Source organism: Mercurialis annua, linkage group LG3, assembly GCF_937616625.2.
Source record: "Mercurialis annua linkage group LG3, ddMerAnnu1.2, whole genome shotgun sequence".
NCBI classification, from domain to species: Eukaryota; Viridiplantae; Streptophyta; class Magnoliopsida; order Malpighiales; family Euphorbiaceae; genus Mercurialis; species Mercurialis annua.
The window spans coordinates 50,479,142-50,506,578 of NC_065572.1; positions in this window are offsets into that span (position 1 = coordinate 50,479,142).

The window sequence follows — 27,437 nt, forward strand, 5'->3', positions numbered from 1 at the left end:
CCAAACGTTTCACATTTTTAGCGATTTAAGCCAAACATTTACAAACGTTACAAAACAAAGCCAAACGTTTCGCCTTTTTAGCGATTTAAGTCAAACGTTTACAAAAGTTAGGAAACAAAACCAAACGTTTCCCCTTTTCAGCGATTTAAGCCAAACGTTTAAAATGTTACGAAACAAAACCAAATGTTTCACCCTTTTAGCGACTTAATCCAAACGTTTATAAACGTTACGAAACAAAACCAAATATATAAAATGTTACGAACCAAAACCAAACGTTTGAAACATTACGAAACAAATCCAAACGTTTCACATTTTTCGCGATTTAAGCCAAACGTCTAGAAACGTTACGAAACAAAGCTAAACGTTTCGCCTTTTTAGCGATTTAAGCCAATGGTTTACAAAAGTTACGAAACAAGTCCAAACGTTTCACCTTTTTAGCAATTGAAGCCAAACTTTTACAAAGGTTACGAAACAAAACCAAATGTTTCACATTTTTAGTGATTTGAGCCAAACATTTATAAAAATTATGAAACAAAACAAAACATTTAAAATGTTACGAAAAAAAATCCAAACTTTCATATTTTTAGCGATTTAAGCCGAACGTTTAGAAACGTTACGAAATAAATCCAAACGATACGAAACAAATCCAAACGTTTCACATTATTAGTGATTTAAGCCAAATGTTTCCAAACGTTACAAAACAAAACAAAACGTTTAAAACGGTACGAAACAAAACCAAACATTTAAAACGTTACGAAGCAAATCCAAATATTTCACATTTTTAGCGATTTAAGCCAAATGTCTAGAAACATTACGAAACAAAGCTAAACGTTTCACCTTTTTAGCGATTTAAGCCAAACGTCTAAAAACGTTACGAAACAAAGCGAAACATTTCGCCTTTTTAGCGATTTAAGCCAAAGGTTTACAAAAGTTATGAAAAAAACCAAACGTTTCGCATTTTTACTGATTTAAGCGAAACATTTACAAACGTTTCGAAACAAATCAAAACGTTTCACCTTTTTAGCGATTTAAGCCAAACGTTTACAAACGTTACGAAACAAATCTTAATGTTTCAACTTTTTAGCGATTTAAGCCAAACGTTTATAAACATTACGAAACAGTACCAAACGTTTAAAACCTTGCAAAATAAATCCAAACGCTTCAAATGTTTAGCGATTTAAGCCAAACGTTACGAAAGAAAACCAAACGTTTCGCCTTTTCAGCGATATAAGCCAAACGTTTACAAACGTTACGAAACAAAACTAAACGTTTCACCTTTTTAGTGATTTAAGCCAAACGTTTATAAACGTCGTGAAACAAAATCAAACGTTTAAAACGTTACAAAACAAATCCAAACGTTTCACATTTCTAGCGATTTAAGCCAAACGTTTACAAACGTTACGAAACAAATCCAAACGTTTCGAAACTAATCCAAACGTTTCACATTTTTAGCAATTTAAGCCAAACGTTTACAAACGTTAAAAACAAAACGAAACGTTTCATCTTTTTAGCGATTTAAGCCAAACGTTTAGAATTTTACGAAACAAAACCAAACGTTTAAAACATAACGAAACAAATCCAAACGTTTCACATTTTTAGCGATTTAAGCCAAATGTTTACAAACGTTACAAAACAAAACCAAACGTTTCGCCTTTTTAGCGATTTAAGTCAAACGTTTACAAAAGATAGGAAACAAAACCAAACGTTTCACCTTTTCAGCGATTTAAGCCAAACGTTTAAAATGTTACGAAACAAAACCAAAAGTTTCACCCTTTTAGCGATTTAAGCCAAATGTTTATAAACGTTACGAAACAAAACCAAATGTTTAAAACGTTACGAACAAATCCAAACGTTTCATATTTTTTGTGACTTATGCCAAACGTTTACAAATGTTACGAAACAAAACCAAACGTTTCACCTTTTTAGCGATTTAAACCAAACGTTTAAAACGTTACGAAAAAAATCCAAACGTTTCACATTTTTAGCGATTTACGCCAAACTTTTACAAACATTACGAAAAAAACCTAAACGTTACTAAAAAATCAAAACGTTTCACATTTTTATCGATTTAAGCCAAATGTTTACAAATGTTACAAAACAAAATGAAAAGTTTCACCTTCTTTGCGATTTAAGCCAAATGTTTAAAACGTTACGAAACACAACCAAACGTTTAAAACGTTACAAAACAAATCCAAACGTTTCCTATTTTTAGCGATTTAAGCAAAACGCTTACAAACGTTACGAAACAAATCCAAACGTTTCACCTTTTTAGCGATTGAAGCAAAACGTTTACAAACGTTACGAAACAAGTCCAAACGTTTTAGCTTTTTAGCTATTGAAGCCAAACTATTACAAAGGTTACGAAACAAAACCAAATGTTTCACATTTTTAGTGATTGGAGCCAAACGTTTATAAACATTATGAAATAAAACCAAACGTTTAAAACGTTACGAAACAAATCCAAACGTTTAATATTTTAAGCGATTTAAGCCAAACGTTTACAAACGTTACGAAACAAATCCAAACAATACGAAACAAATCCAAACGTTTCACATTATTAGTTATTTAAGCCAAATGTTTCCAAACGTAATAAAACAAAACAAAATGTTTCGCCTTTTTAGCGATTTAAGTCAAACGTTTAAAACGATACGAAACAAAACCAAAAATTTAAAACGTTACGAAGCAAATCCAAATGTTTCACATTTTTAGTGATTTAAGCCAAACGTCTAGAAACGTTACGAAACAAAGCGAAACGTTTCGCATTTTTAGCGATTTAAGCCAAAGGTTTACAAAAGTTATGAAAAAAAACAAACGTTTCGCCTTTTTAGTGATTTAAGCGAAACGTTTACAAACGTTTCGAAACAAATCAAAATGTTTCACCTTTTTAGCGATTTAAGCCAAACGTTTACAAACGTAACGAAACAAATTTAAATGTTTCACCTTTTTAGCGATTTAAGCCAAACGTTTATAAACATTACGAAACAAAACTAAACGTTTCACCTTTTTAGTGATTTAAGCCAAACATTTATAAACATCGTGAAACAAAATCAAACGTTTAAAACGTTACGAAACAAATCCAAACGTTTCACATTTTTAGCGATTTAAGCCAAACGTTTACAAACTTTACAAAACAAATCCAAACATTTCACCTTTTTAGAATTTGAAGCCAAACGTTTACAAATGTTACGAAACAAATCCAAATGTTTCCCCTTTTTAGCAATTTACGCCAAGAGTTTAAAACGTTACGAAACAAAACCAAACGTTTCGCTTTTTTAGCGAATTAAGCCAAACGTTACGAAACAAATCCAGGCGGTTCACATTTCTAGCGATTTAAGCCAAACGTTACAAAACAAATCCAAACATTTCCCCATTTTAGCGATTTAAGCCAAACGTTTACAAACGTTACGAAACAAATCCAAGCGTTTCACCTTTTTAGCGATATAAGCCAAACGTTTACAAACGTTTCGGTACAAAACCAAACGTTTCACATTTTTAACATTATAAGCCAAACGTTTACAAACGTTACAAAACAAATTCAAACGTTTCACCTTTTTAGCGATTTAAGCCAAACGTTTACAAACGTTACGAAACAAAACGAAACGTTTCCCATTTTTAGCGGTTTGAGCCAAACATTAATAAACATTATGAAACAAAACCAAACGTTTACAAATGTTAAGAAACAAAGCCAAACGTTTAGCCTTTTTAGCGATTTAAGCCAAACATTTACAAACTTTACGAAACAAAAACAAACGTTTCACCTTTTTAGCAATTTGATCCAAACGTTTATAAACATTATGAAACAAAATTAAACGTTTAAAACGTTACGAAACAAATCTAAACGTTTCACATTTTTAGCGATATAAGCCAAACGTTTACAAAAGTTACGAAACAAATCCAAACATTACGAAACAAATCCAAACGTTACGAAACAAATCCAAACATTTCACATTTTTAGCGATTTAAGCCAAAAGTTTACAAACGTTGCAAAACAAAACGAAACGTTTCACCTTTTTAGCGATTTAAGCCAAACGTTTAGAATGTTACGAATCAAAACAAAACGTTTAAAACGTTACGAAACAAATCCAAACGTTTCATATTTTTAGCAATTTAAGCTAAGGGTTTACAAACGTTACGAAACAAAGCGAAACGTTTACAAAGGTTACGAAACAAAACCAAACGTTTCACATTTTTAGCGACTTAAGCCAAACGTTTATAAACATTATGAAACAAAACCAAACATTTAAAACGTTACGAAATAAAACCAAATGTTTCACCTTTTTAGCGATTTAAGCAAAATGTTTACAAAATATTACGAAACAAATCCAAATGTTTCATATTTTTAGCGATTTAAACAAAACGTTACGAAACAAATCCAAACATTTCCCCATTTTAGAGATTTAAGCCAAACGTTTACAAACGTTACGAAACAAATCCATACGTTTCACATTTTTAGCGATTTTAGCCAAACGTTTGCAAACTTTACGAAACAAAACCAAACAGTTAAAACGTTACGAAACAAATCCAAACGTTTACAAACGTTACGAAACAAAACCAAACGTTTCACATTTTTAGCGACTTAAGCCAAACGTTTAAAAAACATTATGAAACAAAACCAAACATTTAAAACGTTACGAAATAAAACCAAATGTTTCACCTTTTTAGCGATTTAAGCCAAATGTTTACAAATATTACGAAACAAATCCAAATGTTTCATATTTTTCGCGATTTAAAAAAAACGTTACGAAACAAATCCAAACGTTCCCCCATTTTAGAGATTTAAGCCAAACGTTTACAAACGTTACGAAACAAATCCAAGCGTTTCACATTTTTAGCGATTTAAGCCAATCGTTACGAAACAAATCCAAACGTTTCCCCATTTTAGCGATTTAACCCAAACGTTTACAAACGTTACGAAAATAATCCAAACGTTTCACCTTTTTAGCAATTTAAGCCAAACGTTTATAAACGTTATGAAAAAAATCCAAACATTTCACCTTTTTAGAGATTTAAGCCAAACGCTTACAAATGTTACGAAAGAAATCCAAATGTTTCACCTTTTTAGTGATTGAAGCCAAACCTTTACAAACGTTACGAAATAAAACCAAACATTTTAGCTTTTTAGCGAATTAAGCCAAATGTTTACAAACGTTACGAAACAAATCCAAATGATTCATATTTTTAGCTATTTAAACCAAACGTTACGAAACAAATCCAAAAGTTTCCCCATTTTAGTGATTTAAGCCAAACGTTTACAAACCTTACGAAACAAATCAAAACGTTTCCCCTTTTTAGCAATTTAAGCCAAACGTTACGAAACAAATCCAAACGTTACACCTTTTTAGCAATTTAAACAAAATGTTTACAAACGTTACGAAACAAAACCAAACGTTTCCCCTTTTTAGCAATTTTAGCCAAACGTTTGCAAACTTTACGAAACAAAACCAAACAGTTAAAACGTTACGAAACAAATCCAAACGTTTACAAACGTTACGAAACAAATCCATACGTTTCACATTTTTAGCGATTTAAGCCAAACGTTTATAAATGTTACGAAACAAAAATCCAAATGTTTTCCCATTTTAGCGATTAAGCCAAACGTTTACCAACGTTACGAAACAAATCCAAACGTTTCACTTTTTTAGCAATTTAAGTCAAACGTTTACAAATGTTACGAGACAAAACCAAACGTTTCACCTTTTTAGCAATTTAAGCCAAACACTTTTAAACATTACGAAACAAAACCAAACGTTACGAAACAAATCCAAACGTTTCACCTTTTTAGCGATTTATCCCAAACGTTTACAAACGTCATGAAACAAATCCAAACATTTCACCTTTTTAGCGATTTAAGCTAAACGTTTATAATCGTTACGAAACAAATCCATACGTTTCGCCTTTTTAGCGGTTTAAGCCAAACGTTACGAAACAAATCCAAGCGTTTCACATTTTTAGCGATTTAAGCCAAACGTTACGAAACAAATCCAAACATTTTCCCATTTTAGCGATTTAACCCAAACGTTTACAAACGTTACGAAACAAATCCAAACGTTTCACCTTTTTAGCAATTTAAGCCAAACGTTTACAAACGTAATGAAAAAAATCCAAACATTTCACCTTTTTAGCGATTTAAGCCAAACGTTTACAAATGTTACGAAAGAAATCCAAACGTTTCACCTTTTTAGCGATTGAAGCCAAACGTTTACAAAAGTTACAAAACAAAACCAAACGTTTATAAACATTATGAAACAAAACCAAACGTTTAAAACGTTACGAAATAAAACCAAATTTTTCACTTTTTTAGCGATTTAAGCCAAACGTTTACAAACATTACGAAACAAATCCAAATGTTTCATATTTTTAGCGATTTAAACAAAACGCTACGAAACAAATCCAAACGTTTCCCCATTTTAGTGATTTGAGCCAAACGTTTATTAACATTATGAAACAAAACAAAACGTTTAAAACGTTACGAAACAAATCCAAACGTTTCACATTTTTAGCGATTTAAGCCAAACGTTTACAAACGTTACGAAATAAATCCAAACGATACGAAACAAATCCAAACGTTTCACATTATTAGCGATTTAAGCCAAATGTTTCCAAACGTTACAAAACAAAACAAAACGTTTCGCCTTTTTAGCGATTTAAGCCAAATGTTTAAAACGGTACGAAACAAAACCAAACATTTAAAACGTTACAAAGCAAATCCAAATGTTTCACACTTTTAGCGATTTAAGCCAAACGTCTAGAAACGTCTAGAAACAAAGCGAAACGTTACGAAACAAAGCGAAACGTTTCGCCTTTTTAGCGATTTAAGCCAAAGGTTTACAAAAGTTATGAAAAAAACCAAACGTTTCGCCTTTTTTAGTGATTTAAGCGAAACGTTTACAAACGTTTCGAAACAAATCAAAACGTTTCACCTTTTTAGCGATTTAAGCCAAACGTTTACAAACGTTACGAAACAAATCTAAATGTTTCACCTTTTTAGCGATTTAAGCCAAACGTTTATAAACATTACGAAACAAAACCAAACGTTTAAAACGTTGCGAAGTAAAATCAAACGCTTCAAATGTTTAGCGATTTAAGCCAAACGTTACGAAACAAAACCAAACATTTCGCCTTTTCAGCGATATAAGCCAAACGTTAACGAAAGTTACGAAACAAAACTAAACGTTTCACCTTTTTAGTGATTTAAGCCAAACGTTTATAAACGTCGTGAAACAAAATCAAACGTTTAGAACGTTACGAAACAAATCCAAACGTTTCACATTTTTAGCGATTTAAGCCAAACGTTTATAAACTTTACAAAACAAATCCAAACATTTCACCTTTTTAGAATTTGAAGCCAAACGTTTACAAATGTTACGAAACAAATCCAAATGTTTCCCCTTTTTAGCAATTTAATCCAAGAGTTTAAAACGTTACGAAACAAAACCAAACGTTTCACTTTTTTAGCGAATTAAGCCAAACGTTACGAAACAAATACAAGTGGTTCACATTTCTAGCGATTTAAGCCAAACGTTACAAAACAAATCCAAACGTTTCCCCATTTCAGCGATATAAGCCAAACGTTTACAAACGTTACGAAACAAATCCAAGCGTTTCACCTTTATAGCGATATAAGTCAAACGTTTACAAACGTTTTGGTACAAAACCAAACGTTTCACATTTTTAGCATTATAAGCCAAACGTTTACAAACGTTACAAAACAAATTCAAACGTTTCAACTTTTTAGCGATTTAAGCCAAACGTTTACAAACGTTACGAAACAAAACGAAACGTTTCCCATTTTTAGCGATTTGAGCCAAACGTTAATAAAAATTATGAAACAAAACCAAACGTTTACAAATGTTACGAAACAAAGCCAAACGTTTAGCCTTTTTAGCGATTTAAGCCAAACATTTACAAACGGTACGAAACAAATACAAACGTTTCACCTTTTTAGCGATTTGATCCAAACGTTTATAAACATTATGAAACAAAATTAAACGTTTAAAACGTTACGAAACAAATCTAAACGTTTCACATTTTTAGCGATTTAAGACAAACGTTTACAAAAGTTACGAAACAAATCCAAACATTAGGAAGCAAATCGAAACGTTACGAAACAAATCCAAACGTTACGAAACAAATCCAAACATTTCACTTTTTTAGCGATTTAAGCCAAAAGTTTACAAACGTTGCAATACAAAAGGAAACGTTTCACCTTTTTAGCGATTTAAGCCAAACGTTTAGAATGTTACGAATCAAAACTAAACGTTTAAAATGTTACGAAACAAATCCAAACGTTTCATATTTTTAGCAATTTAAGCAAAGCGTTTACAAACGTTACGAAACAAAGCGAAACTCTTACGAAGGTTACGAAACAAAACCAAACGTTTCACATTTTTAGCGACTTGAGCCAAACGTTTATAAACATTATGAAACAAAACCAAACGTTTAAAACGTTACGAAATAAAACCAAATGTTTCACCTTTTTAGCGATTTAAGCCAAACGTTTACAAACATTACGAAACAAATCCAAATGTTTCATATTTTTAGCGATTTAAACAAAACGTTACGAAACAAATCCAAACGTTTCCCCATTTTAGCGATTTAAGCCAAACGTTTACAAACGTTACGAAACAAATCCAAGCGTTTCACATTTTTAGCGATTTAAGCCAATCGTTACGAAACAAATCCAAACGTTTCCCCATTTTAGCGATTTAACCCAAACGTTTACAAATGTTACGAAAATAATCCAAACGTTTCACCTTTTTAGCAATTTAAGCCAAACGTTTATAAACGTTATGAAAAAATCCAAACATTTCACCTTCTTAGCGATTTAAGCCAAACGTTTACAAATGTTACGAAAGAAATCCAAATGTTTCACCTTTTTAGCGATTGAAGCCAAACCTTTACAAACGTTACGAAATAAAACCAAACATTTCAGCTTTTTAGCGAATTAAGCCAACCGTTTACAAACGTTGCGAAACAAATCCAAATGATTCATATTTTAAGCTATTTAAACCAAACGTTACGAAACAAATCCAAAAGTTTCCCCATTTTAGCGATTTAAGCCAAACGTTTACAAACCTTACGAAACAAGTCAAAACGTTTCCCCTTTTTAGCAATTTAAGCCAACCGTTACGAAACAAATCCAAACGTTACACCTTTTTAGCAATTTAAGCAAAATGTTTACAAACGTTACGAAACAAAACCAAACGTTTCACCTTTTTAGCAATTTTAGCCAAACGTTTGCAAACTTTACGAAACAAAACCAAACAGTTAAAACGTTACAAAACAAATCCAAACGTTTACAAACGTTACGAAATAAAACCAAATGTTTCACCTTTTTAGCGATTTAAGCCAAACGTTTACAAACATTACGAAACAAATCCAAATGTTTCATATTTTTAGCGATTTAAACAAAACGTTACGAAACAAATCCAAATGTTTCCCCATTTTAGTGATTTAAGCCAAATGTTTATAAACATTATGAAACAAAACAAAACGTTTAAAATGATACGAAACAAATCCAAACGTTTCACATTTTTAGCGATTTAAGCCAAACGTTTACAAACGTTACGAAATAAATCCAAACGATACGAAACAAATCCAAACGTTTCACATTATTAGTGATTTAAGCCAAATGTTTCCAAACGTTACAAAACAAAACAAAACGTTTCGCCTTTTTAGCAATTTTAGCCAAACGTTTAAAACGGTACGAAACAAAACCAAACATTTAAAACGTTACGAAGCAAATCCAAATATTTCACATTTTTAGCGATTTAAGCCAAATGTCTGGAAACGTTACGAAACAAAGCTAAACGTTTCACCTTTCTAGCGATTTAAGCCAAAGGTTTACAAAAGTTATGAAAAAAACCAAACGTTTCGCCTTTTTAGTGATTTAAGCGAAACATTTACAAACATTTCAAAACAAGTTAAAACGTTTCACCTTTTTAGCGATTTAAGCCAAATGTTTACAAACGTTACGAAACAAATTCAAATGTTTCACCTTTTTAGCGATTTAAGCCAAACGTTTATAAACGTTACGAAACAAAACCAAACGTTTAAAACGTTACGAAACAAATCCAAACGTTTCCCATTTTTAGCGATTTAAGCCAAACGTTTACAAACATTACGAAACAAATCCAAATGTTTCGAAACAAATCCAAACGTTTCACATTTTTAGAGATTTAAGCCAAACGTTTACAAACGTTACAAAACAAAATGAAACGTTTCATCTTTTTAGCGATTTAAGCCAAACGTTTAGAATTTTACGAAACAAAAGCAAACGTTTAAAACATAACGAAACAAATCCAAACGTTTCACATTTTTAGCGATTTAAGCCAAATGTTTACAAACGTTACAAAACAAAACCAAACTTTTCGCCTTTTTAGCGATTTAAGTCAAACGTTTACAAAAGTTAGGAAACAAAACCAAACGTTTCACCTTTTCAGCGATTTAAGCTAAACGTTTAAAATGTTATGAAACAAAACCAAATGTTTCACCCTTTTAGCGATTTAAGCCAAATGTTTATAAACGTTACGAAACAAAACCAAATGTTTAAAACGTTACGAACAAATCCAAACGTTTCTCATTTTTTGTGACTTATGCCAAACGTTTACAAACGTTACGAAACAAAACCAAACGTTTCACCTTTTTAGCGATTTAAACCAAACATTTAAAACGTTACGAAAAAAATCCAAACGTTTCACATTTTTAGCGATTTAAGCCAATCTCTTACAAACGTTACGGAAAAAAACCTAAACGTTATTAAAAAATCCAAACGTTTCACATTTTTAGCGATTTAAGCCAAATGTTTACAAATGTTACAAAACAAAATGAAACGTTTCACCTTCTTAGCAATTTAAGACAAATGTTTAAAACGTTACGATACAAGACCGAACGTTTAAAACGTTACAAAAAAATCCAAACGTTTCCTTTTTTTAGCGATTTAAGCAAAACGCTTACAAACGTTATGAAACAAATCCAAATGTTTCACCTTTTTAGCAATTGAAGCGAAACGTTTACAAACGCTACGAAACAAGTCCAAACGTTTCACCTTTTTAGCAATTGAAGCCAAACTATTACAAAGGTTACGAAACAAAACCAAATGTTTCACATTTTTAGTGATTTGAGCCAAACGTTTATAAACATTATGAAACAAAACCAAACGTTTAAAACGTTACGAAACAAATCCAAACGTTTCACATTTTTAGCGATTTAAGCCAAACGTTTACAAACGTTACGAAACAAATCCAAACGATACGAAACAAATCCAAACGTTTCACATTTTTAGTGATTTAAGCCAAATGTTTCCAAACGTTACAAAACAAAACAAAATGTTTCGCCTTTTTAGCGATTTAAGCCAAACGTTTAAAACGGTACGAAACAAAACGAAACATTTGTTAGTAGTATGTGCCCTAGGGCCATTTGATCGTGTATATTTGTAGAATTAATCCCAATGGCAAAGATATATATGTTCTATTTGAACTAAGTGTCTCATCAACTAAGTGTTCATTTATTACGTATTGTCCTTATCACATTGTGATAGAATCTATTCTTAATGTGTTAAGAATATGAGTGACAGATTCTATTATACAAGTGATCTAAATAATCGTTCACGATCGATGGGGTCCTGCGAATAAGGGCATTGCATTATCCCAGAAAGATCGTCACCTCTGTTTATTCTCCTGATTAGTAAAGAGTTACTAAATTATAGGAAGTAGTGAGTCTCATACTACTTGATGGGGATCAGAATAAACATGTGGACACTCAAGGTGTTGAGTGAGTCGAACAAGTGACGCTAGATGACTTATACATGGTAATTCATTAAAGTCAATTTAATGTCATCTAGTTCATAATTGTACATATGTCCTTTGACTTGCGGTGACACTATCTTGTATATAGGTGATTAGAGTTTGATACTCCTTAACTCTAGATCTTTCATGAGCTAGAGCCGCGGGATGTGTTGGCTCTAGTTAGTTGTATATGGAGATAGGGGTTTAACCTAGAAAGGATTCATCACTCTGGATGAACGGAGACAAGATTCTATGCTATCTCAAATTGTTCTTAATGGATGATAAAACCTGCGCAGGTGTATATGACTTACATAGAAAGTTGTTTCTAGTGGAAGTCATATTTATCAAGAATTAGAACTGAGAGATGAGGTCATATGATCAAGACAAACAGTGTTTGACTTAACCGTGACACTAGTCGAGATTGGAATCTTAGATGAAGGGAATTTTGAGTGTACGGTAATTATGAACATTGGTTCATAAAGAATGCATCGAAACATTCATCTCTATTTGGGGATCGTGATATGTTGCTAGACGTCACTCTCGATCTACGAGAATTAATAATTAAATGGGATTTAATTATTTTAATATAAGAAAGGCGTTTCTTATGACTCTCGTTGCCATATAGATGTGAACCTAGTTAGTCACACACAATAGAGTGTGCAACCGATTGAGTTTAAGAAAGATCGATTTCATATAGATACTAGCATATCTCGGAAATTAATCTAAGATGAAAAACAAGTACAAATTAAAGACTAATTTGTAAGAGTTATAAATTAGTAGGAACCTAATTGTATTATGTCCATATTAATTAGGGACTAATTTATAAGAGTTATAAATTAGTAGGAACCTAATTATATTTTAACCAAGTTTTATGATTAAAAGGTTTAAGTAATTAATTAGTGTAATTAATGATACTTAAATGACTAATCATTAACTAATGGAATGATAATGTCATGGTGATGATGTAATGAGATAAGCCTATGTCATATATGTGATGTCATATGATGACATCACCTATATGATGTCACCTATGTGATGTCACCACATGAAAGGTGTCATGTGGTGGCAACACCTTTGCTTGGTGTGTGACACCTAGCATGCAAGGTGTTGCATTCTTAAGGCATGCTCTAGCCTATAAATAGAGCATGTCCTTGCTCATTTCATAAGACCACACAACACACATCTCACTACAAAGTTGTAGAGAGAGAAAGCACTTGAAGGAGTTCAAGTATTCATCAATCACGGGAAAAACTTGGCGACGTTTTTCATACATCTGAGCAAGGTAGTGATCGCGGCGAGAGTTTGAGCTTAGGGCTGCTCGGCAAGAGGAACTCTTACGGATTACTTCAAGGCGAGGATTCAATCGGACGCATACTCGTGTGGACGAGCTTGAGGTCGCCGTACTTTCGGGACTACAAGAATCGTTGGAGAATCGACATAGGTATTCCTCTTATGATTCCTAGATGCGTGCTTTAATTACTAAATGATACGACGATCCATTTGTTGTTGATATGATCAACTTTAGGATCCGAATTGTTGGAATTTCGATTTTGAATTGAAATATACGATCCGGACCCGCGCCTCCCGCTGCGCCAACAGTGGTATTAGAGCCACCGTATCATCGAGTATTAACGCTTTACGATTGAATACATGTATAAATAATCATGGACTTAGGAATTATTATTGGGCATGTAATTTATAATTCCGAGGGCTTAATTTTTTTTTTTTTTAATGAACAAACGCTATTGTGATATTAATTACATTTGATTAAATTCTGTCTAGGAGATTGGTACTTAAGTGGTCCGCTCGTGACCCTCCAATCTATCCTGGGAATTTTTCTAATGTGATCATTTAACACAATACGTGATTCGCTTGTGCATTATGTTGTCATCAACGGGATGTTCGGAAAAAGGCGAAACCCGGAAAAAAAAATAACCCGAAAAAAAAAATAATTTTTTTTTTTCATAAAAACCAAAAATGCTGAAAAACGGGTTTTACACCCCGGAAAAAGTTTTTGGCCCCAAAAAAAAAATATTTTTTTTCTGTAAAAAACCGAAATGCTGAAAAAGGGGTTTTACACCCGGGGAAAAAGTTTCCGACTCGAAAAAAAAAAAAAAAAAACGTAAAATAAAAATAAATTTTTTTTCGAGGATCAGCGATCGGTTGAGGCTTTCGGAGGTTCTAGGACGATTCCTCTATACCTAAAGAAAGCAGATATTACATAGTGAATGATTAGAGAATCATTTCCGAGATATGTAATAGTTTGCTCATTCTTTTGTGGCTAAAGAATGAGACCTAGGAAGTCCATGATCATACATGTGTGATTGCATGATTAATTTTAGCTTTAATATGTATGAGATGCATGCTAAAATGTATTGTGTGTTTAGTGAGACCTGAATAACTTAAAACCCTAAGAAATCTTCCTAAAAGTTATAAGATTAAGTTTATATTGATTAATCATTAAATTGTTTATCAATGGCTCTCCATTGGAGCAATAAACTAACACGCTTTGAGTTATCATCTTGTCGGCTATGGATACATAGGGGTGAGATGATATCGTCAAGAGATGTTGTTGAGTTTATTGTTAAGCATGAGATGTTACGGGTGTAGTCGATATAATATACGGCGAGAAAGGCAATTAGGCGTACCTGAGTCGTATATTATTCAAATCGATACATCTTAGTTGATTCAATGGGTTAAACTTAACTAATGTGGAAACCTAAGAATAGCATTAAGTACTTGAGGGTGAAAGCATTAGGAGCCGGAAATGATTGAACCTCATATGAGATATGATGAACAAGTAATTGTTCACTTATATATCATTTTGATCCCAAGAATAGCATTAAGTACTTGAGGGAAAGATAAATGAATATAAGAATTCAATCACCCACTTGAAATCTTTTCCAACAAAGATTCACGTATCCTATTTTGGAAGTGTAGGATTCGAAAAAGATAGTGGGAGGCCATTTTGATAAAGACCAAATCATTATGGTTAAATATACAAAATAACACGAATACTAATTAGAGATCTTTGCTATCCATAGGATAATAAGATTAAATAGAATCCTTTTAAGTGAAATTCACGATAGTAATCGGCTAGTGGTTTAAAACCATTTTTTTTTTATTGATTAAGATATTTAGATGCCTCCAAGGCTATTGCGAAAAAGAAATGCACATTGGTTAACAAAGAAAAGTGTTTTCGTTTGTTAAGATGTAGGACAATATAAGTCATAGCCGAAAATATTTGGAATATTTAAAAGGCGGTTTGGTCAATAAAAGAAATTGTTTCTTTTGTCAAAACAAAAGACATTGAAATGGAAATTGTATTAAGTATTGTGAATACTTAAAGGGCAATGACGAGAGGAACGACAATTCCATCAAGAATGTGTCTATCTCATGTTCCAATGTCAATTGCTCATTTAAAAATTTAGGTATTGGATACCGATGCTAATTCTCATATTTGTTTATCTTTTACGGATTTAGTAAAAGTGAGAAAAAAAGGAAAAAGATGAAGTAATCTTAAATCTCGGGAATGACGCAAGCGTTGCGACAAGAGCTATAGGATCAACTTCAATTTTCTTAAATAAACATAAGTTGTACTTAAACAAGTTTTTTGTACTTACCCAATATATATAGAAATATCATATCCGAATTTATATGACAAATTTGGTAGTTGATTTTCTATTTACAAAGGATGTTTGTAGTATTATGTTTGATAATACGGAGTTGGGTATGGATATGTACAAAATGTTCTTTATGACTTGAATAAAGATGTTTAATGCAAAAGATGTTTTGGAAATTAATACCATAAGTAATCAAACTTCTAAACAACTTTGGCATTTATAATTAGGACATATTGCAAAAGATAGACATAACAAGTTAGATAGGATGGGAATCTTGAGCAATCAAGATTTTGCATCTCTTCCGATTTGTGACTCGTATCTTAAAGGCAACATGGCCTGATTATTCTTTGTGGGACAAAGAGGTAGAGCTAAAGCCGTTTAAAAGATCATACATAGTGATGTATATGGTACGTTTAAAGAAACGGACCAAGGTAGATGCTTATACTTCATTTTCTACATCGATGATTTATCACGATATAGTTAAGTTTGTCTTATGAAGAACAAACATGAAGATTTTGAAATGTTCAAATGACTTCAAGAATGAATTAGAAAACCAAATTGGAAAAGGTATTAATACTTTACGATGTGATCGAAAAGGGAAGAATACTTGAGTACAGAATTTGGTATGTTCCTAAAAGGAATGTGGTATTATTTTTCAACTTACTCCTTGAGAACACCATGGTTGAATGGTGCGTCTGTCAAGAAGGACGTATCGTACATTGTGGGAAATGATACGATCAAGAATGAGCTATATACTGACTTACCCATTTCATTATGGGGTCAAGCACTTCTTACCGCAAATAAAATTCTAAATTAAATTCCAACTAAATCCGCTCCATACATACCTTATAAGATATGGTATGGAATAAAGTCTTAAGGATGTTAAGATTTGAGGGTGTTCGGAACATATCATGTAACTGATATCCGATAAATTTGGAATCAAAATCAATCATGAAAAGGTTATGTTGGATATCCTAAAGACAATTTAGGATATTATTTCTATATTCGAACCGAACAAACAATCGTTGTTTATCGGTGGTAGTCTTTCTTAATAAAGCGTTTATTCAAGAGGGACACTAAGAAAGGAATATAGAATTAGATGAGGAGTCATCTAGTTACCAACAAAATAATGAATCAATGAAGATTGATCAAACCCACTAAAAGCCGGAGTTAGTAAAAGATGTATCTACATTAACAACTCGAAGATTAAGTAGAGTATCTCGTCCACTGGAGAGAGATGGTTTTCCCACATGATAAACAAGAGTTGTTTAGTCATGGAGTAAAAGATCAAATGTTGATCCCTCTACTTATGAGGAAACTATATGTGATATAGATTCTTCAAAATTGGTTTGAAGGAATAAAATCTGAAATGGATTCCATATAAAGAAACCAAATTTTAGGAGCTAGTCGATCCATCCAAAGGTATTATACCAATAAGGTTTAAATGGATCTTCAAGTGTAAAATTGGTACTAATGGAAAGGTGGAGACCTTTAAAGCTAAGCTTGTTGCAAAAGAGTTTTGCTAGAGGCAAGAAGTTGTATTGTGAATACACTTTATTGCGGGTAGCCATGCTTAAGTTCATCAAGATTTTTCTTACCAAGGCTACACATTTAGATTTTGTGGTTAGACATATGAATGTAAGAACCACATTCCTTAATGGTTAAATTAAGGAGTATATCTATATGGAACAAGTCGAGGATTTTGAATCCGAAGAAGGTTCCAAGACGTGTAAGCTAAAATGATCCCTAGTGGATGAAAAGAAAGCTTCGAGTTTCATCGTCTTGATAAATCCGTAAGAAGTTACGAATTTATTAAAAACGATGATAAACCCAATGTTTACAAGAAGGTTAGTGGGAGCAGACTCACTTTCATGATCTTGCATGTAGATAACTTATTACTAATAAATAATAATATCGGAATGTTAACTTTTGTAAAACTTTGGTTTATCTAATACGTACTCCATCAAAGACCTCGGAGAGGTAGCCTAAATTCTCAGTATTAGACTCTATAGAGATAGATCTAAGAGAATAATTGGTTTCTCCTAAAGGCTCTTCTTAGAAAAGATATTGAAGTAGTTCAATATGGAAGTTCTAAGAGAGGATTGATACTAGTTAGGCATAAAATTCTTCTTTCAAAGGGAGTGTCTTCCGAAACTTCTAAAAAAAAAAAAAAAAAAAAAGAAAGAAAGAATCTAGCAAAGATACCATAAGCTTCGGCAATTGGTAGTCTGAGGTATGTGTTGCCACATACAAAGCTAGAAATTGTCTATGCGGTTAGTGGGACTAATCGGTTTTAATCCAATCAATGTTGAGAACATTGGATGGTTGATAAAGGTATCTTTAAGTACTTTTATAGAACTAAAGATATGGTATTAACAAATGGAGAACGAGATTTTTAAGTAGACCGTTTTACAGATTCTGATTAATAATCAGATATGGATAATAGAGAGTCTATCTCCAGATTCATATTTATCTATAAAGAAGGAGTAGTGAGCTAACAGTGTTCTAAGCAAGAATCAACTCCATACTCCATTATAGAAGCCGAGTATATTATGACATGAGATGTCGTAATAGAAGGTGTTTGGATAAATTAGTTTATAACTGAACTAAGTACGGTTTTCTTCCATTAAGTCGAAAGTTCCTCTTTTCTACGAACACAATGGTGCTACTGCCCTAGCAAAAGAAACCGGGTCTCACAACTTATCCGAACATAAAGAAAGGCATTATCATATTATCTAAAGAAATTGTTGGAAAGAGAAAATTATTTCTCTAAAAGATAGCATTAGCCAATAAGACGGCTAACCCACTGACAAAGCCCATGACTTGGAGTCATTAAGGTTTACATGACTTAGAGTCATTAATATTTACATCTTGTGAAGATGGGGCTTAGATATAGTTGTCAATGGCACTAGTGCAAGTGGGAGATTGTTAGTAGTATGTGCCCTAGGGCCATTTGATGGTGTATATTTGTAGAATTAATCCCAATGGCAAAGATATATATGTTCTATTTGAACTAAGTGTCTCATCAACTAAGTGTTCATTTATTACGTATTGTCCTTATCACATTGTGATAGAATCTATTCTTAAGGTGTTAAGAATATGAGTGACAGATTCTATTATACAGGTGATCTAAATAATCGTTCACGATCGATGGGGTCCTGCGAATAAGGGCATTGCATTATCCCAGAAAGATCGTCACCTCTGTTTATTCTCCTGATTAGTAAAGAGTTACTAAATTATAGGAAGTAGTGAGTCTCATACTACTTGATGGGGATCAGAATAAACATGTGGACACTCAAGGTGTTGAGTGAGTCGAACAAGTGACGCTAGATGACTTATACATGGTAATTCATTAAAGTCAATTTAATGTCATCTAGTTCATAATTGTACATATGTCCTTTGACTTGAGGTGACACTATCTTGTATATAGGTGATTAGAGTTTGATACTCCTTAACTCTAGATCTTTCATGAGCTAGAGCCGCGGGATGTGTCGGCTCTAGTTAGTTGTATATGGAGATAGGGGTTTAACCTAGAAAGGATTCATCACTCTGGATGAACGGAGACAAGATTCTATGCTATCTCAAATTGTTCTTGATGGATGATAAAACCTGCGCAGGTGTATATGACTTACATAGAAAGTTGTTTCTAGTGGAAGTCATATTTATCAAGAATTAGAACTGAGAGATGAGGTCATATGATCAAGACAAACAGTGTTTGACTTAACTGTGACACTAGTCGAGATTGGAATCTTAGATGAAGGGAATTTTGAGTGTACGGTAATTATGAACATTGGTTCATAAAGAATGCATCGAAACATTCATCTCTATTTGGGGATCGTGATATGTTGCTAGACGTCACTCTCGATCTACGAGAATTAATAATTAAATGGGATTTAATTATTTTAATATAAGAAAGGCGTTTCTTATGACTCTCGTTGCCATATAGATGTGAACCTAGTTAGTCACACACAATAGAGTGTGCAACCGATTGAGTTTAAGAAAGATCGATTTCATATAGATACTAGCATATCTCGGAAATTAATCTAAGATGAAAAACAAGTACAAATTAAAGACTAATTTGTAAGAGTTATAAATTAGTAGGAACCTAATTGTATTATGTCCATATTAATTAGGGACTAATTTATAAGAGTTATAAATTAGTAGGAACCTAATTATATTTTAACCAAGTTTTATGATTAAAAGGTTTAAGTAATTAATTAGTGTAATTAATGATACTTATATGACTAATCATTAACTAATGGAATGATAATGTCATGGTGATGATGTAATGAGATAAGCCTATGTCATATATGTGATGTCATATGATGACATCACCTATATGATGTCACCTATGTGATGTCACCACATGAAAGGTGTCATGTGGTGGCAACACCTTTGCTTGGTGTGTGACACCTAGCATGCAAGGTGTTGCATTCTTAAGGCATGCTCTAGCCTATAAATAGAGCATGTCCTTGCTCATTTCATAAGACCACACAACACACATCTCACTACAAAGTTGTAGAGAGAGAAAGCACTTGAAGGAGTTCAAGTATTCATCAATTACGGGAAAAACTTGGCGACGTTTTTCATACATCTGAGCAAGGTAGTGATCGCGGCGAGAGTTTGAGCTTAGGGCTGCTCGGCAAGAGGAACTCTTACGGATTACTTCAAGGCGAGGATTCAATCGGACGCATACTCGTGTGGACGAGCTTGAGGTCGCCGTACTTTCGGGACTACAAGAATCGTTGGAGAATCGACATAGGTATTCCTCTTATGATTCCTAGATGCGTGCTTTAATTACTAAATGATACGACGATCCATTTGTTGTTGATATGATCAACTTTAGGATCCGAATTGTTGGAATTTCGATTTTGAATTGAAATATACGATCCGGACCCGCGCCTCCCGCTGCGCCAACAACATTTAAAACGTTACGAAGCAAATCCAAATATTTCACATTTTTAGCGATTTAAGCCAAATGTCTGGAAACGTTACGAAACAAAGCTAAACGTTTCACCTTTTTAGCGATTTAAGCCAAAGGTTTACAAAAGTTATGAACAAAACCAAACGTTTCGCCTTTTTAGTGATTTAAGCGAAACATTTACAAACGTTTCAAAACAAGTCAAAACGTTTCACCTTTTTAGCGATTTAAGCCAAACGTTTACAAACGTTACGAAACAAATTCAAATGTTTCACCTTTTTAGCGATTTAAGCCAAACGTTTATAAACGTTACGAAACAAAACCAAACGTTTAAAACGTTAAAAAACAAATCCAAACGTTTCCCATTTTTAGCGATTTAAGCCAAACGTTTACAAACATTACGAAACAAATCAAAACGTTTCGAAACAAATCCAAATGTTTCACATTTTTAGCGATTTAAGCCAAACGTTTACAAACGTTACAAAACAAAATGAAACGTTTCATCTTTTTAGCGATTTAAGCCAAACGTTTAGAATTTTACGAAACAAAAGCAAACGTTTAAAACATAACGAAACAAATCCAAACGTTTCACATTTTTAGCGATTTAAGCCAAGTGTTTACAAACGTTACAAAACAAAACCAAACTTTTTGCCTTTTTAGCGATTTAAGTCAAACGTTTACAAAAGTTAGGAAACAAAACCAAACGTTTCACCTTTTCAGCGATTTAAGCTAAACGTTTAAAATGTTATGAAACAAAACCAAATGTTTCACCCTTTTAGCGATTTAAGCCAAATGTTTATAAACGTTACGAAACAAAACCAAATGTTTAAAACGTTACGAACAAATCCAAACGTTTCTCATTTTTTGTGACTTATGCCAAACGTTTACAAATGTTACGAAACAAAACCAAACGTTTCACCTTTTTAGCGATTTAAACCAAACATTTAAAACGTTACGAAAAAAATCCAAACGTTTCACATTTTTAGCGATTTAAGCCAAACTTTTACAAACGTTACGAAAAAAAATCTAAACGTTACTAAAAAATCCAAACGTTTCATATTTTTATCGATTTAAGCCAAATGTTTACAAATGTTACAAAACAAAATGAAACGTTTCACCTTCTTAGCAATTTAAGCCAAATGTTTAAAACGTTACGAAACAAAACCAAACGTTTAAAACGTTACAAAACAAATCCAAACGTTTCCTTTTTTAGCGATTTAAGCAAAACGCTTACAAACGTTATGAAACAAATCCAAATATTTCACCTTTTTAGCAATTGAAGCGAAACGTTTACAAACATTACGAAACAAGTGCAAACGTTTCACCTTTTTAGCAATTGAAGCCAAACTATTACAAAGGTTACGAAACAAAACCAAATGTTTCACATTTTTAGTGATTTGAGCCAAACGTTTATAAACATTATGAAACAAAACCAAACGTTTAAAACGTTACGAAACAAATCAAAACGTTTCACATTTTTAGCGATTTAAGCCAAACGTTTACAAACGTTACGAAACAAATCCAAACGATACGAAACAAATCCAAACGTTTCACATTTTTAGTTATTTAAGCCAAATGTTTCCAAACGTTATAAAACAAAACAAAACGTTTCGCCTTTTTAGTGATTTAAGCCAAACGTTTAAAACGATACGAAACAAAACCAAAAATTTAAAACGTTACGAAGCAAATCCAAATGTTTCACATTTTTAGCGATTTAAGCCAAACGTCTAGAAACGTTACGAAACAAAGCGAAATGTTACGAAACAAAGCGAAACGTTTCGCCTTTTTAGCGATTTAAGCCAAAGGTTTACAAAAGTTATGAAAAAAACCAAACGTTTCGCCTTTTTAGTGATTTAAGCGAAACGTTTACAAACGTTTTGAAACAAACCAAAATGTTTCACCTTTTTAGCGATTTAAGCCAAACGTTTACAAACGTTACGAAACAAATCTAAATGTTTCACCTTTTTTGCGATTTAAGCCAAACGTTTATAAACATTACGAAACAAAACCAAACATTTAAAACGTTGCGAAGTAAATCCAAACGCTTCAAATGTTTAGCGATTTAAGCCAAACGTTACGAAACAAAACCAAAAGTTTCGCCTTTTTAGCGATATAAGCCAAACGTTTACAAACGTTACGAAACAAAACTAAACGTTTCACCTTTTTAGTGATTTAAGCCAAACGTTTATAAACGTCGTGAAACAAAATCAAATTTTTAAAACGTTACGAAACAAATCCAAACGTTTCACATTTTTAGCGATTTAAGCCAAACGTTTACAAACTTTACAAAACAAATCCAAACATTTCACCTTTTTAGAATTTGAAGAAACGTTTACAAATGTTACGAAACAAATCCAAATGTTTCCCCTTTTAGCAATTTAAGCCAAGAGTTTAAAACGTTACGAAACAAAACCAAACGTTTCGCTTTTTTAGCGAATTAAGCCAAACGTTACGAAACAAATCCAAGCGGTTCACATTTCTAGCGATTTAAGCCAAACGTTACAAAACAAATTCAAACGTTTCCCCATTTTAGCGATTTAAGCCAAACATTTACAAACGTTACGAAACAAATCCAAGCGTTTCACCTTTTAAGCGAAATAAGCCAAACGTTTACTAACGTTTCGGTACAAAACCAAACGTTTCACATTTTTAGCATTATAAGCCAAACGTTTACAAACGTTACAAAACAAATTCAAACGTTTCACCTTTTTAGCGATTTAAGCCAAACGTTTACAAACGTTACGAAACAAAACGAAACGTTTCCCATTTTTAGCGATTTGAGCCAAACGTTAATAAACATTATGAAACAAAACCAAACGTTTACAAATGTTACAAAACAAAGCCAAACGTTTAGTCTTTTTAGCGATTTAAGCCAAACATTTACAAACGTTACGAAACAAAAACAAACATTTCACCTTTTTAGCGATTTGATCCAAACGTTTATAAACATTATGAAACAAAATTAAACGTTTAAAATGTTACGAAACAAATCTAAACGTTTCACATTTTTAGCGATTTAAGCCAAATGTTTACAAAATTTACGAAACAAATCCAAACATTAGGAAACAAATCGAAACGTTACGAAACAAATCCAAACGTTACGAAAAAAATCCAAACATTTCACATTTTTAGCGATTTAAGCCAAAAGTTTACAAACGTTGCAAAACAAAACGAAACATTCACCTTTTTAGCGATTTAAGCCAAACGTTTAGAATGTTACGAATCAAAACCAAACGTTTAAAACGTTACGAAACAAATCCAAACGTTTCATATTTTTAGCAATTTAAGCCAAGCGTTTACAAACGTTACGAAACAAAGCGAAACGTTTACAAAGGTTACGAAACAAAACCAAACGTTTCACATTTTTAGCGACTTGAGCCAAACGTTTATAAACATTATGAAACAAAACCAAACGTTTAAAACGTTACGAAATAAAACCAAATGTTTCACCTTTTTAACGATCTAAGCCAAACGTTTACAAACATTACGAAACAAATCCAAAGGTTTCATATTTTTAGCGATTTAAACAAAACGTTACGAAACAAATCCAAACGTTTCCCCATTTTAGCGATTTAAGCCAAACGTTTACAAACGTTACGAAACAAATCCAAGCGTTTCACATTTTTAGCGATTTAAGCCAATCGTTACGAAACAAATCCAAACGTTTCCCCATTTTAGCGATTTAACCCAAACGTTTGCGAACGTTACGAAAATAATCCAAACGTTTCACCTTTTTAGCAATTTAAGCCAAACGTTTATAAACGTTATGAAAAAAATCCAAACATTTCACCTTTTTAGCGATTTAAGCCAAACGTTTACAAATGTTACGAAAGAAATCCAAATGTTTAACCTTTTTAGCGATTGAAGCCAAACCTTTACAAACGTTACAAAATAAAACCAAACATTTCAGCTTTTTAGCGAATTAAGCCAAACGTTTACAAACGTTACGAAACAAATCCAAATGATTCATATTTTTAGCTATTTAAACCAAACGTTACGAAACAAATCCAAAAGTTTCCCCATTTTAGCGATTTAAGCCAAACGTTTACAAACCTTACGAAACAAATCAAAATGTTTCCCCTTTTTAGCAAATTAAGCCAAACGTTACGAAACAAATCCAAACGTTACACCTTTTTAGCAATTTAAGAAAAATGTTTACAAACGTTACGAAACAAAACCAAACGTTTCACCTTTTTAGCAATTTTAGCCAAACGTTTGCAAACTTTACGAAACAAAACCAAACAGCTAAAACGTTACGAAACAAATCCAAACGTTTACAAAAGTTACGAAACAAATCCATACGTTTCACATTTTTAGCGATTTAAGCCAAACGTTTATAAATGTTGCGAAACAAAAATCCAAATGTTTTACCATTTTAACGATTAAGCCAAACGTTTACCAACGTTACGAAACAAATCAAAACGTTTCACTTTTTTAGCAATTTAAGTCAAACGTTTACAAATGTTACGAGACAAAACCAAACGTTTCACCTTTTTAGCAATTTAAGCCAAACATTTTTAAACATTACGAAACAAAACTAAACGTTACGAAACAAATCCAAACGTTCCACCTCTTTAGCGATTTAAGCTAAACGTTTATAGTCGTTACGAAACAAATCCATACGTTTCGCCTTTTTAGCAGTTTAGGCCAAACGTTTACAAACATTACGAAACAAATCCAAGCGTTTCACATTTTTAGCGATTTAAGCCAAACGTTACGAAACAAATCCAAACATTTTCCCATTTTAGCGATTTAAGCCAAACGTTTACAAACGTTACGAAACAAATCCAAACGTTTCACCTTTTTAGCAATTTAAGCCAAACTTTTACAAACATTATGAAAAAAATCCAAACATTTCACCTTTTTAGCGATTTAAGCCAAACGTTTACAAATGTTACGAAAGCAATCCAAACGTTTCACCTTTTTAGCGATTGAAGCCAAACCTTTACAAACGTTACGAAATAAAACCAAACATTTCACCTTTTTAGCGATTTAAGCCAAACATTTACAAACTTTACGAAACAAATCCAAACTTTTCACATTTTTAGCAATTTAAGCCAAACGTTACGAAACAAATCCAAACGTTTCACCTTTTTAGCAATTTAAGCCAAATGTTTACAAACGTTACGAAACAAAACCAAACGTTTCGCATTTTTAGTGATTTAAGCCAAACGTTTACAAACGTTACAAAACAAATCCAAGCGTTCACCTTTTTAGCGATTTAAGCCAAACGTTTATAAAGGTTACGAAAGAAAACCAAACGTTTAAAACGTTACAAAATAAATCCACATGTTTCAAATTTTTAGCGATTTAAGCCAAACGTTTACAAACGTTACGAAATAAAACCAAACGTTTCCCCTTTTCAGCAATATAAGCCAAACGTTTACAAACGTTACGAAACAAAACCAAACGTTTCACCTTTTTAGCGATTTGAGCAGAAGGTTTAGGAACTTACGAAACAAACTTTTGTTTTGTTTTTGTTTCGTAACGTTTTAAGCCAAACGTTTACAAACGTTACAAAACCAAACCAAACGTTTCCCCTTTTTAGCAATTTAAGCCAAACGTTTAAAAATATTATGAACAAATCCAACTGTTTCCCCATTTTAGTGATTTAAGCAGAACGTTTAAAACGTTACGAAACAAATCCAAACGTTTCACCTTTTTAGCGATTTAAGTCATACGTTTATAAACGTTTCGAAACTAATCCAAGCGTTTTACCTTTTTCACGATTTAAGCAAAATGTTTATAAATGTTACGAAACAAAACAAAAGGTTTACAAACGTTACAAAACAAATCCAAACGTTTCACCTTTTTAGCAATTTAAACCAAACGTTTCCCCTTTTTAGTGATTTAAGCCAAACGTTTACAAATGTTACAAAACAAATTCAAACGTTTCCCCTTTTTAGCGATTTTAGCCAAACGTTTATAAATGTTACGAAACAAATCCAAACGTTTCCCTTTTTAGCGATTTAAGCCAAACATTTTCAAATGTTACGAAACAAATCCAAACATTTCCCCTTTTTAGCGATTTAAGCCAAACGTTTACAAATGTTACGAAACAAATCCAAACGTTTCACCTTTTTAGCGATTGAAGCCAAACGTTTACAAAAATTACGAAATAAAACCAAACGTTTCACCTTTATAGAGATTTAAGCCAAACATATACAAACGTTACGAAACAAATCCAAACGTTTCATATTTTTAGCGATTTAAGTCAAACGTTAAGAAATAAATCCCAACGTTTCCCCATTTTAGCGATTTAAGCCAAACATTTACAAACGTTATGAAATAAATCCAAGCGTTTCACATTTTTAGCGATTTAAGCCAAACGTTTACAAACGTTACGAAACAAATCCAAACGTTTCACCTTTTTAGCGATTTAAGTCGAACGTTTACAAACGTTACAAAACAAACATTTTGTTTTGTTTTTGTTTCGTAACGTTTTAAGCCAAACGTTTATAAACCTTACAAAACAAAACCAAACGTTTCACCTTTTTAGCGATTTAAGCCAAATGTTTACAAACGTTACGAAACAAATCCAACCGTTTACCCATTTTAGCGATTTAAGCCGAACGTTTAAAACGTTACGAAATAAATCCAAAATGTTTCCCCTTTTTAGCGATTTAAGCCAAACGTTTATAAACTTTTCGAAACAAATCTAAGCGTTTCACCTTTTTAGCAATTTAAGCAAAACGTTTACAAATGCTACAAAAAAAAAACCCAAATGTTTCTCCTTTTTAGCGATATAAGCCAAACGTTTATAAACTTTATGAAACAAAACAAAACGTTTACAAACGTTACAAAACAAATCCAAACGTTTCACCTTTTTAGAGATTTAAACCAAACGTTTAAAACGTTGTGAAAAAAAACCAAACGTTTCCCCTTTTTAGAGATTTAAGCCAAACGTTTACAAACGTTACAAAACAAATCCAAACGTTACAAAATAAATCCAAACGTTTCAACTTTTTAGCGAATTAAGCCAAACATTTACAAACGTTACGAAACAAATCTAAACGTTCCCCTTTTTTAGAGATTTAAGGCAAATGTTTACAAATGTTACGAAACAAATTCAAAGGTTTTGCCTTTTTAGCGATTGAAGCCAAACAT